The sequence below is a fragment of the Patiria miniata genome, unplaced genomic scaffold (assembly GCF_015706575.1).
Source record: "Patiria miniata isolate m_02_andy unplaced genomic scaffold, ASM1570657v1 HiC_scaffold_30, whole genome shotgun sequence".
Classification (NCBI taxonomy): Eukaryota; Metazoa; Echinodermata; class Asteroidea; order Valvatida; family Asterinidae; genus Patiria; species Patiria miniata.
The window spans coordinates 10,105,374-10,117,917 of NW_024037070.1; positions in this window are offsets into that span (position 1 = coordinate 10,105,374).

A 12,544-nucleotide genomic window follows, 5' to 3' on the forward strand; every position below is an offset into this window, starting at 1 on the left:
AGATATCCTCTGTAAGGGTTAAATCTCCTCAGTCTTTAAAGTGATACCCTGATCATGTCATTACATTCACGGTTGACTGAGCAGTGACCAATTTTATGAAAGGGTCTATTTAGAGAATTGCGCCACTTTTCAATTATGGTTTTTGGGGTGTCATTTATGTCACAGAGTGAAAGGCTATGGTTGCCAATCAAGGCAGGTGGAAAAAAAGAGAGATTTCACAATGAAAAGTGGCGAAATTCTCTGTAGAATGGACCCTTTCATAAAATTGGTCACTGCTCAGTCAACCGTGAATGTAAGGACATGATCAGGATGTCATTTTTTTTAAAGAGGAGATTCAACCCTAATAGAGGATATCTCCCTTTGATTCACATGTGCCCTACTTCTGTCTAATTAGCAATAATATCTCGGTTTTGTTTTTTATGATCCACCCTGTACATATCCTCGTATTTCCTTTGCTGAATCATGATGTGTTTCGCTGTGCTTGGTATGGCAATACCTCAAGATTATTGTATCCAGTTGTGCATAACTTTTGATCCAAGTGGGAAATACACTATATATTTATTTAGAGAGTAATTCAGCAAATTATTTGAGTACAGAAGAAATTGTGAAAATATATTGAGGAACTCAATTCGTAACAATAACGGATTATATTAGTACTGATTTACTTTTTTTATGTACTGTACTATTAAGTACGGACGAATGGCTGTTTATACTCCCACAATCGGCTTATTCCCTTCGAATTTGCCTGCCTCTTAAAGCAATGGACTTTGGAAAATTATCTTCGTGCTTCGCCAAAGTTAGGCCTAATACAATCTCTGACAATAGTTTGTTATTTGTAGTTTGGAAATTTATGACTCCACTGGAAAATTAGGATGCACATTGGACCCCATCATTAAAGACATGGGCATTGTTTTATGGTAGTGTGTTAAACTTTGATTTAAAAAAAAATCACCAATACTATCAGGCGTTCATGCAAATAAAATCACCACGGTTACAAGACAGTAAGCAACAAAACTGGGAAGGATGTGATGAATTCGGCTATCCCCCAAAAGAAAACAATAAACAGTCCCAGCCAAGTTTGCTTAAATCAACTACACGTTGTTACAACTCGCATACATGTCGCGAACACAAATAGTTTTGAAGTTTCAATTTACAAACAGGCCCCTGGGACGTCATCTCAACGAGATTGGAGCTCAGAATGTTGCGATTTAGGACTTGCAAGGCTGTGAGCACCAAATGTGAGCACCCTGCAAAAATTATGTGTCATTCCCGGTTTTCATATAGTGACAAATTTGTAAACCTTTTTTTTGTGGTAATGTGGGAAAAGTATACCATCTCTGTGCATGTCATTTCAGGGGAAGAAGAGGAGTTTTGATCTCACCATGTGTGCAACACAATGAACTCAACATTTAATGATAGCCCCATAAACAAAGATAAACATTAATGTGATTGTATGGACGGGTGGAAATTCACTTTAATCATGCGTGACGTCACGATCCCAGCTCAAACAGTACATGCGCACACCACAGGCGCGAGCCACGCCGCGCGTGCCAGATGTCGTCCACCAAATTGGGAAGCCATTTCCATTGGGTAACGTCCCACCAGTGTCAACTCAAGCAGAGGGTGTGGGGTCAGACCATTCTTCTATGGGCTCCCGTGCACATGTACCCCTTCACCGGGCAGAAAAGGAGAGTTGGGGGAGACCTAAACTGGTTCCCGGTCCGTCCACTGCGTATTCCGAATGATCCAAAGTTATTGGGGCGGGGATTAGTCTGGGAGATTGCTTTGGCACAGTTCAGGAAGTCGTGCGTATTTCGCGCACGTACATCGCGCGTGCCCGTCCACGGGGCTTTCAAAAGTGGTAAAAATTAACGCACCCTCTTTTGTTGGCGTAGCCCATAGCCTGACATTGAACTCTTATTATTCATCCACCATGGCTTCCGACTTTCCAGGAATGAATCTCAATCTTGGAGCCGGAGATTCAATCATATTAATTCTGAGCCAGGCGGTGTGTCACAGTTATATCCTACGGTATCGCGTGCGCAAGGTGTTCGTGCGAGCGAGGCTCTGCCAACCTTGAGACGGAATGCACTCATCCTCGAATCATGAGCAATTCTCGCCGTTTAACTCACTCCCCGTCCGATTTCGAGGAAATCCTCGAAATCGTTCGGAGAAACAAAACACAAATCTAAAGTCCCGGGTTTATTTCCAGCGCGCGCTCGGCGGCTGATGAAGAGAGGCACCCGGAGGGCATAGTGGGGGCATCTGCGGGTCAGCCTATAGCCGGCCAACCAAGCTAGCTCGATGAAGCCCACGGACTACACACACGCGCGTCTCCAGTTTTCGTACTTGATTTGTTGTGCATTTCTCTGCGGTGTAGTGGCCCATCCATCCAGCGTGAACCTTGTGTTTGTGTGTGCACAGCACGGTGTTCAATCGGGCGCGTGGCTGGCACGTGTGCTGTGCCAGCCTACAGTCGCCGGGGGCAACTGCACTAAAGTGAACTCGCGTGGGACTCAGTGACGTCAGGATGCGATGACCTTATTCATTCCCAAAGGGTGCCTTGCCTTCATTCAAGCGCTCAGTTTGAATGAGATAGTCGCAACAACATACATAGGCCTATACATGTACAGTACAAACATTACTCTACACTATTACATAATTATGCACTACGTTGGCCTGAAATTGTCCATCATCGGCCAATGGACATTAAATGTTTCCTTGTTTCCAATTAACATTTAATTATTATGCTGATAGAATCATTGAAGCCCATCGACTTGAGTAAACGACAAACTCGTTAAGATGTTTTACATATGCCTGTTAATTCCCTAGGAGCTTCATGGTGTGACGTACGTGTAATGTACGGCATTGTGATTAGACAAATCATCCATAATGCAATCATTCGAAATGTCATTGTTTCGCTTATAGGTCGGCATAGCCGGTCACTCTGGTTAATTCTGAAAATATTCAAGGCTCCCTGTGGCTGGATGGTGTTCTTGTAATGTGATAAATGTAATTAATGATGAAAATTAAACCGGGAACGGGTAATTCAAAGCATGATAGTTCGATGGCAGAGTTCTGACGGTTTCTTAAAAGTAATGTGTGTTCCCAAATAGTTTCCTTTATATCGACGCACTGTTTGTTTATACTCCATGGTTAGCAAGATCGGTTTACTGTCTCATGCCTATATTCACGGTTCCACTTACGTAGGCCTTTGGTGGACCATTTTGGAGGAATATTGATATCCTTGTGTAGTCACAGTATTGAAATTGAAGATTTAAATCTTGATAATTTAATTTCAAAATTTGATGAAGTTTGCAGATTCGGATTTGTTTCAATTTGCTCCACTGTTTTGTAATCCAAATTCAAAGTATGATGTGTATTTAAATAACTTTCTCTTTTTTCCAAAGGGAAAACTTCTACTTCTAGATTAGATCTTATTCATCCTGCATACATCACAGAAGTTTCCTATAAAACATCCAGAGTATTATATGGCTAATTCCCGCATACGAGACGACGACCGAGGCAACAAACTGATATACTGCAAGGGTGTCGTAGGTTGTGCGTGGGCGTATAGCAGGCACGTGCCAGTGTGGAAAGAGACATAATTAACTGTTAAGTTTAGGCCATCGTATTATTCTTTTCAGCCTGAGAGCGGTTACATTATAACTTGTAAGCGATATTCGAAGACCGAATCAGAGTGGCCGTTAACAGAGTGAAATGTAAGAAGAAGAAGAAGAAGAGAGAGAGAGAGAGAGGGGGGGGATTGATGTTAGTTTGAAGTTATAGTCTTGCAGTTCACACACAGCGAACTACCGTGGAAGCCAAAAATGTTTACTTGACTCAGTATTGGTTAGTTTTTACGTTTAAAAAACAAGATCTGAAAACATAGTGGTAGAGACCCAGACGAAATTAATTAATGGCGATGCAGAGCATCAGTTAGCATGGAAGAAGTCATATAGTAAGATGGATGAAGTGCGAAGACCTTTAATATTCTGAGACCAGGACAGACTTGTTGCATGAATCTGAATTCGTTAATCCACAGAGCATGTATTTCAGACATTGGTGAGACATATACAGTACAGACATTGGTGAGACATATACAGTACAACTATTTTTGTGTGGAGTCAATCTTGGCCTTTTGTCTCGCGAAAACGAATCCATATCGCCTACTGTAAGTGAAACTGTTGCTTATAAACAGCTGTTGCAAAATCCCACCTCGTCGAGTTCACAGCATCGATTTCGACCACCAGGGAAAAAAGACACGAAACAAAAATTGAAAGTTCCGGCTGGGGCTGACGTATGAGATCGAGAGACCTGTATAATATCACAGGAGGAGTTGCAAAAAGTATTATCTGACGCAACTGCACTCCAGGCTAGATCTAGTAGGCGGACGAGGAGGCATGATAGTCCGCCCTATACACTCCTTTACAAGCGTGTCTATTCTTTCCGATCTCTATCCCTTTATTTCACGGAATACCTCTCTCAGCGGAGCCTGTATCAGGCCGCAGAGTGCACGGGCATTGTCGTTCGTATTACGGTCCAGATACGTCCCCGGCCCCCACGGCCCATTGAAACGCGTAAAGAGAGGGGAAATTTTCCAGCAACGCCAGGGGCAAGTCAAGATAAAGTTTTTTATCCACAGATCTTGACAGTCGATCGCCATTATACACAATGCGCGTCACTATACCTGTGGGTTTTACCCCGGCGATTTCGTGGGATGGAATTGGCGGTTTATCGGAGAGGAATATCGCGGGAGCGGGCCGGTTTAGTTCCACCATGGCCCAGTGTGGCTCCGCTCCAGTCCCCTCTCTAGCTCACGGTAAACCGTTGGGCCTGTTACGACAATAATATTGAGACATGCAACCACCTCCTGCAAATTTCAGAAATCAAGTCTTCCAAAATGCAAGCCCAACAGTAGATCGAAATTTGTCAGAGCATTCTCGTAATGCACAAAATATGGAGGAAAGACATGCAAGGAAAATGGAAAGGGCGTATACGGGGATTTTTTTTTTGGGGGGGGGTTCCAAAACCCCTTTAAAACGCTGCCTTTATAATAACTACCGACTATGGAATAAAACATGTGCGGGTGTGAAGCCATCAAACGCCTGCTGCTCACCATTCTTAAAGCAGGTCGGCGCGTTCTTCTCAACTAAAATCGACCTGGGTACAGCACAAAATCTGTGCTCGTCACTTTGAGAATTTTAAGAAGTTGCTTGAACACATGCGAACTCTCAGACTCTGTTACTCTAGGTAGGTCTAGGCTTGGACCACAGTCATTGTGACGCGATTTTTAACCCATGTTTTTTGATAGTGAAAAATTGGAGAAAGGTTGTTCAATGTTTTATAAGGACCTTAAGACAAGCTTGGTGACTTTTCCTACTGCTAAAATAGAAAGGCGTTTCCGAGTTTGGGGCCATAGATTCCCTACCTCCATCTTCATATATAGAAACTCCTCGTAACCATAATTTATTACCTGAATGTTCTCCTTGCTACACCAAGTTTCTATATTATTTTTATATAAGAAATTATCTACTCGTGCGTCAAATGTTATGGCTGAAAGTGTTCAGTGTTTCCGCAGTATAACACCAATGTTCTTAAATTGGTACGGCTGTTTTCGTCTGCTGATGATAACTTATTCCATAATACCAGTAAGGAAAAAATAAAGACTGGCACAAATCTGGGATATTACGCGCGCTTGTATTGGCTCTGTGTCTGGAGACAAGACCAACAAGATGGCCGCCACATGATTGTTGACAAATTGTGTTTGCATTACCAATAGCATTACTCATTCACCAAACCCACATACATGTAGGCCTACTTCCACCAGCAGCTTCATCCGCGTGTCAAACAACCACAGGCCAGCATTTTTTCCCCATTTTTTTTCAGTAGGCTATGTAAGACACAAAAAAAGGAATTGTAATAAAGGAGTCGAGTTGTTTACCTTGCATCTTGTCTTCTTAAAGAGGCCATCTTGTTTGGCATTTCCATAAGGAGGATAGTTATTATGCACGGTCAGGCTATGGCGTCACAGCTGTCATCGCCTCTAAGTCTAATTCCCTTGTCAAGCCGAACAAAATGACCACTGGTAAACTGGCTCTATGTATAGCCTACACACTCCCAGTTACGGATGTCTTCGCATCTATAACAAGCGTATACCGGATCTATTTCATCCTGTTCTATAATTTCGGCACACCAGTTTCCAACTCGTTGACCACTGTACATTCCAATACACACCAAATCCTTATTTCTGAGCTATTACGGTATTATGCAAGGTTTTGCTCGTGTTTATTGCCCATGTTTACTGCGAGAACTAGACCCAAGACAAATCACACTGCCCACTTTTCCCCGTTGGGAGTATTTTCTTCCACTGTGTATTGTATGTTCTTCAACCGACATAATTTATCAACTCATCAGAAAACTGACCCGCGGAGGACTTGTAATCCAGGCGATTAATATTAATATCAATTCATTTTCTCTAAATAGAAAAATATATAGGCCTAATTATAACACCTCCACGTTTTGTTTGCAACTCTTCGGGCACCAGTCTATTAGTTATGCTATTGGTGGTCTGGAATTACATAAGCCATAAAGGTTAGTTGGTTCCCAGACTCTGCTGCAACTGTACATTCCCGCACTGCATAACGATTTACATAGTCAAATAGATCCTTGGGGCCAATACAAGTCCAATTGCGCATTTCCATTTGGGCTGCTCTACTTTGTCAATTTTACTTTTTTTCAGTTTTAAGTTTCTAGTTTTAGTCAAGCTCTTTTTTAATTGACAGTTCATATTGTGTAGACTAATGTGTGGAATAGAATTACAGCCTCACTTTGGATTCGATAATGTCATATTCAGGATTGTTTTCGGTTCATGCATAGTTGAGTATCCATTTATAGCCACTCCCATAATTATTTCAACCCTTATTTAACCCTTGTGTAAAAAATTGTTTGATCAGTGTGGGCCTAATCACTGAACCACGTGCAACAAAAATTTGAGGAAAAAAAGCGTTGACGTAAAAATCATGAATAATAACCAAAAAAAGGGCAAGATGAATAATTTAATAATAAGGTTATTGGCTGGTAGCTATAAAATTCACAAAACACAGGCCTACACAAATGAAATCTTGATATGATTTTTTTCCAGCTCTGTTGATCAGTGATTTTTTTTTGAATGACAAGCCCAGTGTTGATTCCGATGGTATACACGTGTAGAATGGCATACTAAGCTAGTTCTAGACGTGGTATATGTTGGTTTTGGTACAAGGAACCGTTGAACTCCATATAGCACTAAATAATATGAGGCCAAGAGGCTTCGATACATACACCGCTACTGCGAGGGCACCATATTATTTGTGTGCCCCGCCGCGTGTTGTCGAAGTTTGTATAAAACAAAATTGGTGCAAAACAGTGTCTATCGAAAACCAAAACTGCATTTTTGAAATGTCAGAATAACGTTATGGTACTATTTACCCCCTTCATTCGTTTGTGTTGAAACGTATGGTTCAGATGAGCCCATATAGAGCAGTTGGAAGGCGAAAGATGCCGGTCACTCACCCCACAAACTGTGAACGGATCATGCTCCACCATCAGTTTTGATGCAGATGTTCGACGGAATACTGACTTGTGATAGCCCCTTCACGTAATGCCAACTTAATCCAACAGTTTTTGTTGTTCAAATGTGGCAAATTGCACGGTCTTTGTCAGCCACTTGACACTTGTAGTGTATAGAGCGGCTACGGTACAACCCCTGCATGACTGGCTCACAATGGGGCGCGTACCCACTCTTTTCATGCGATAGCTTCATCCACTGCAGCTGGTCGGTAACATTTTAAAATCGCGCCATTTTTTGGTCGCCTGTTCCTTTTGTTTGTCCTCGGCGGGAATTAGCTATTGCAACGCCCCTTCCAACACCGGAACTCAAATCCAATTTTTATCAATTATTATCACAAATACAAAAAGGGAGAAAATGAAAGAAATTGAATGCGTATGCCAAAAGCCCCTAAGGGCTTCTGGGTGGTCGATGATAATTGTAGTTTGATTGCTGCAGATGTCTTTGTCACTGTCGCAGTCAGTTATGAAATGCATTTCCGGAGTGAACTCGACATTTCAAAGGGGATATCGGCATTTTGGAAGCTTTTAGCCTTAAACACGCCAGTGGCACGGTAAGCTATAGACAGTCCTGTATGCACAATTTGGGATTGGTTTGGGGCACAAGCACATGAACAGCCTACATGTATATAGACCTTTATCATGCTGCCACCATTTCAGTCATGTTCCCTGTATCCAATAACAGTACTGAATGATAATTTGTTTGCGCAAAAAAGAACCAGACTATTTGTCCTTCCAGCTTCGCTTTGGTTACATTGATTTGGATGGGGAAAAAAGTCAAATGGCTGCAACATGATAATGGTGTGTTGAGCGAGTTGAAGATCGATTTACAGCAAACTGACCTTTACAGTCCCAAAGTAAACAACCAAATCGGTAAAATATCAATCGATCATTATTTATTCAATAGATATTTATTGAATGATCCGTCGGTCGGTCAGTTGGTTGGCCTGGTTTGGGTTATTCGGTTATTTTTTTTTGATTTGTTGATTTTTGAAATGAAAACACTTCTATACAATCAACTTCTCAAACGCTATTGATATATATCCATATGCATATACCTTATAACCATGTACACTCTAAACTTGCAGATACTAGTCCAGAAAGGTGTTAACAATTTTGTTACGGTTCTATAAGCCAATAATTGTTGTAAGTGAGAACCGAAGGCTACAAGGAATTCCTCACAAGAATGTCCGAATTATTCCTCTGCAAAATAAACACCTTCATGAGCGCAACCAAAACCGTTCTCTGCAAAGCATCCAACCAACTGCAGTGTATATAAGAATCGCTTTCATTACCGTGAGTTTCCTTATCCTGTGCGTGTGCTTCTCCAACTAAATATTGCATAATTACATTCTTTGTCTATAGCCGATGAAAGCAAAAATAGTATGCCCGCCCACGTAATAAATAACACGAACGTAGTTTCTGAAGTTTGTGAGTTAACAATAACAATTTACAGCTTTCCTGTATAAGATGTTTTTGTTGGCTTTTAGAAATTCTTGTTTAAGATTTTCTCAGGTAGTTCAGGTGTGTGTGGAGCATAGTTTCTGACAGTATCAAGATAGCTGATCCTCTGCCTATCCAAGCAATCCAAAAACTCAAGCCCCCTTCTATTTTCTAACACTCTTGAGGATTCATGCCCTGTGCAAGGAGTGCAAACTTCTAGGTCGTAGCCCCCCCCCCTTCCCCCACACGCCCAACTGTGCGTATAAATCGTAACCGCCCAGATAAATTCAAAACTAACCCAATTTGTACCTCCTCCAAACCATGCACCCACCACCTTTCCCACAAAATAATCAGCCCATCGAGAGACAGGCGCGGTTCTATGCGGGGGCTGGGGGGGGGGGGGCTAAAGCCCCCCCCCCCAAAAAAATGTTGTCTAGCCCCCCAAAAATAAATTCCTTAAAAAAAAAATTGCATTAGCAAAAAGAAGGATTGTGATGTACATGCAAACGGTCTCCCCCTAAAGAAACAGTCGTGACAAGGGTGCATTAGTTAATATAGTGTGCATGATTTTAGGATTTTATTGGCGCTCCCCATTGAAAATATGGCATGAGCCCCCCCCCCCCCCCCCTTCCCCCCCCCCTTCCCCCCCCCCCCCTTCCCCCCCCCCCCCCCCCCCCAACACCTATTGATTTTCGGAGGCCTAAGTGTCTGGAGAAAATAACCGGTCTACATTTCAGCACACCTCCCTGAAAAAAAATCTGGATCCACCCTGCTAGCCCCCCCAAAATATTGGTTCTAGAACCGCGCCTGTCGAGAGACCCGTTTCGGTGTCAAGAGATGTATTCCTTAAGAATAAGCCACGACAGAATGACGTCATCAGCCGCCAATAATCTGCGACGTTCTATAGTCTGCGCTGATTGTGCCCTTACCCAGCCGCGCCAGCAAGCGTCGCCCCGATGACGTCTTCCCAAACTCCAACCACTTGGGTTGTTACACTGATCTCATCAGGCATTTTTTTTTTATATACGACGCACAAGAGGGCTGTGCGATGTGTTGCCTGGCAACATGAAAACCTAGCCTCCCTCGTCACTTTAGATACGGTGTCCGGATGCAGGGCCAATGTATATCAGCTGTTACTGTGAGACCTGATACATAATCCTTACTAAATTCATTGGTCATTAGCGAATTTCTATAACACGCGAATTGAATCCTAAGAAATATCGAAGGCCATTTGAATTATGAAGTGATCTATAGAGGGCTAGGGGTGCCCTATGATTTACTCAGACGCAATCTTGAAGTAAATAGATATAAAATAAAATGAAGAGTTTATTTCCAAAACGCGATATAGGCCTACGCCATTTTGTTCGCTTTTAGAATCCTGCTCTCTTCTGGCTGCCCAAATGCATTTTCTATAGGTAGTTGTACACTAGTCTTAAACACAATTTAAGAATTCAAAAATGAAGTTAAGAAATTGCTGTTATACTGCGTTTATTCTTACAAGCTTCATAACCGTGCAAAACTTTTACCCTTTTCAAATAGATATTTTGCATTTTGGAAACAAACTCTTCAAATAATAAATGAGATCATGCAAATGCTCTAATACTCGGAAAATCCACCGTATTTAGAAAGTTAGTGAAAATGTTAATAATTAATTTCTTTCAGTTTGTTGATTTTGCCTTGAGCTACGATTCTTTTATTTGTATTTGTCCTTTCGTTTCCAGCTTGAGGTTTTCACAAACTTCACCGATAATGCTGTGCGATAGATGCCTTATATATTTCGAACAGGAAAACAGTAGTATATTGCTCTTCGAGCACCATTTGTAAAACACAAATCAAAAGATTTACGACAACGCTCCGACACTTGATGTATACTTATAGTTGCTTTTCAACCAGCACATTTGGACTTTTCTTTCAGATAAAGTTGCTTATCTCTTTATTTGTTCCATGCATGCATGGTGTAGCAAAGGTTGATCTGCTGATATGTTAGCTCTGCATAATTGTACCATTACGTGAGCTACTTTCGGTAATGCGAGATTTACACCTTAACTTGGCTTGTGTTCTAATTGTAAGCCATAAAAGATTCCTTTTTTTTAAATTCCTTTTTTTTTACTATCATACTTCTACTTTCGGCTTGAATTCAAGTGTCTGAAATACCGTTTGTGACTGAGACCGACATGGTTCATTAAAACATACATTTTAATTGAAAATTGTGTATCACACTGAAGTAAGCTCGTCGAGTAAATCTAAAATTAACACCTAAGAAATAAAAGGGAATTTAGCTTTTTTTTCTATTTTCTAATCACAATAACTTTTGTTCAATTTTAGGACACAGTGCATCCACAGTACATCACCAAAAGTTGTTTCGGTGATGAACGATGGTTAATTTTTATTAACAAATGTTCAATTCTTTATAGAAATCAGAAATTTGTCGGTGTTTATGCGCCAGTCTGGGTGTCCGTCTGTCTGTCTTTCAGTCTACCTCTTATAGGCTGTAATTTTAACGTATCTTTAGTTTCTAGAATGTAGTCGCGTGCAAGGAAAAAGAGCCTCAGAAACACAATGCTGACTGTCAGTTGTATGCTTGTTGTGTCATAGTCCAATTGAACTCGAAAAAAACCCAAAAAACAAAAATGAAAACGAAAACAAAACGAAAGAAACGACCATCACTCGTAATCCCTGCGCGAAAGTCAGCGGTGGAAAACCGTCCATTTACACAGCGCTGTTCTGATGGCATCGCATTGCTATAACAACCGTGACGTCACCCGTTTCGAGGTGACCTTTTTTCCCTTAGCCGTTGATTCTTTGTAGATAGCCCCTTTTTACCAAGTGATAAAATTAGTATAATTTGACTATAAGGTTTCGGGCTAAATTCTCATAAGATTTAGGTTTTAAGTCTACCAATATGCACGGTTCTCTCTTTATTAACCCAGGTTATGAAAGCATACATTTGCCCCATTTTCCCCCCAAGAGCTCGGGGGGGGGGGGGACCTGGTGCAACGAGACTTCTATAATCATTATGTAAAAGCAGGGAACTAGATCCAGGGCACAAGGTGTTAAGAGATATTCTATGGTGAGTATAGTTTGCTAGGGGAGGGGTGGGAATTTTGTTGTTGAATGATTATAAAGACAGCATTTTGGCTGCTGATGAAGAGCTAACAATTCCCGTCAATTCTTTTGAGAATAGGCCAACCCTACGATAGAACCCGGAGGAAAGGAATTAATATACGCCAGCATGACGTCATCGTAATACATGATATACCGCACGTGGGCGCCCTTCCTTCGCTATGGCGAAGCTATGCAAAGCTCCCTGTTCATCAGCTTGAGTGGTGTACAATGTGGTTGAAACTGGCAGTCGGAGTGTGCCCAGATTTTGGATATCCATTTCTCCATGGTTCAATAATTCATGATTCGTTGAAATGTGTTCATCTTAGTCAACTCTTCTATTTATATCAGTGGCGGATCCAGGGCAGCAGCAGTCCTTAGATTGGCCTCA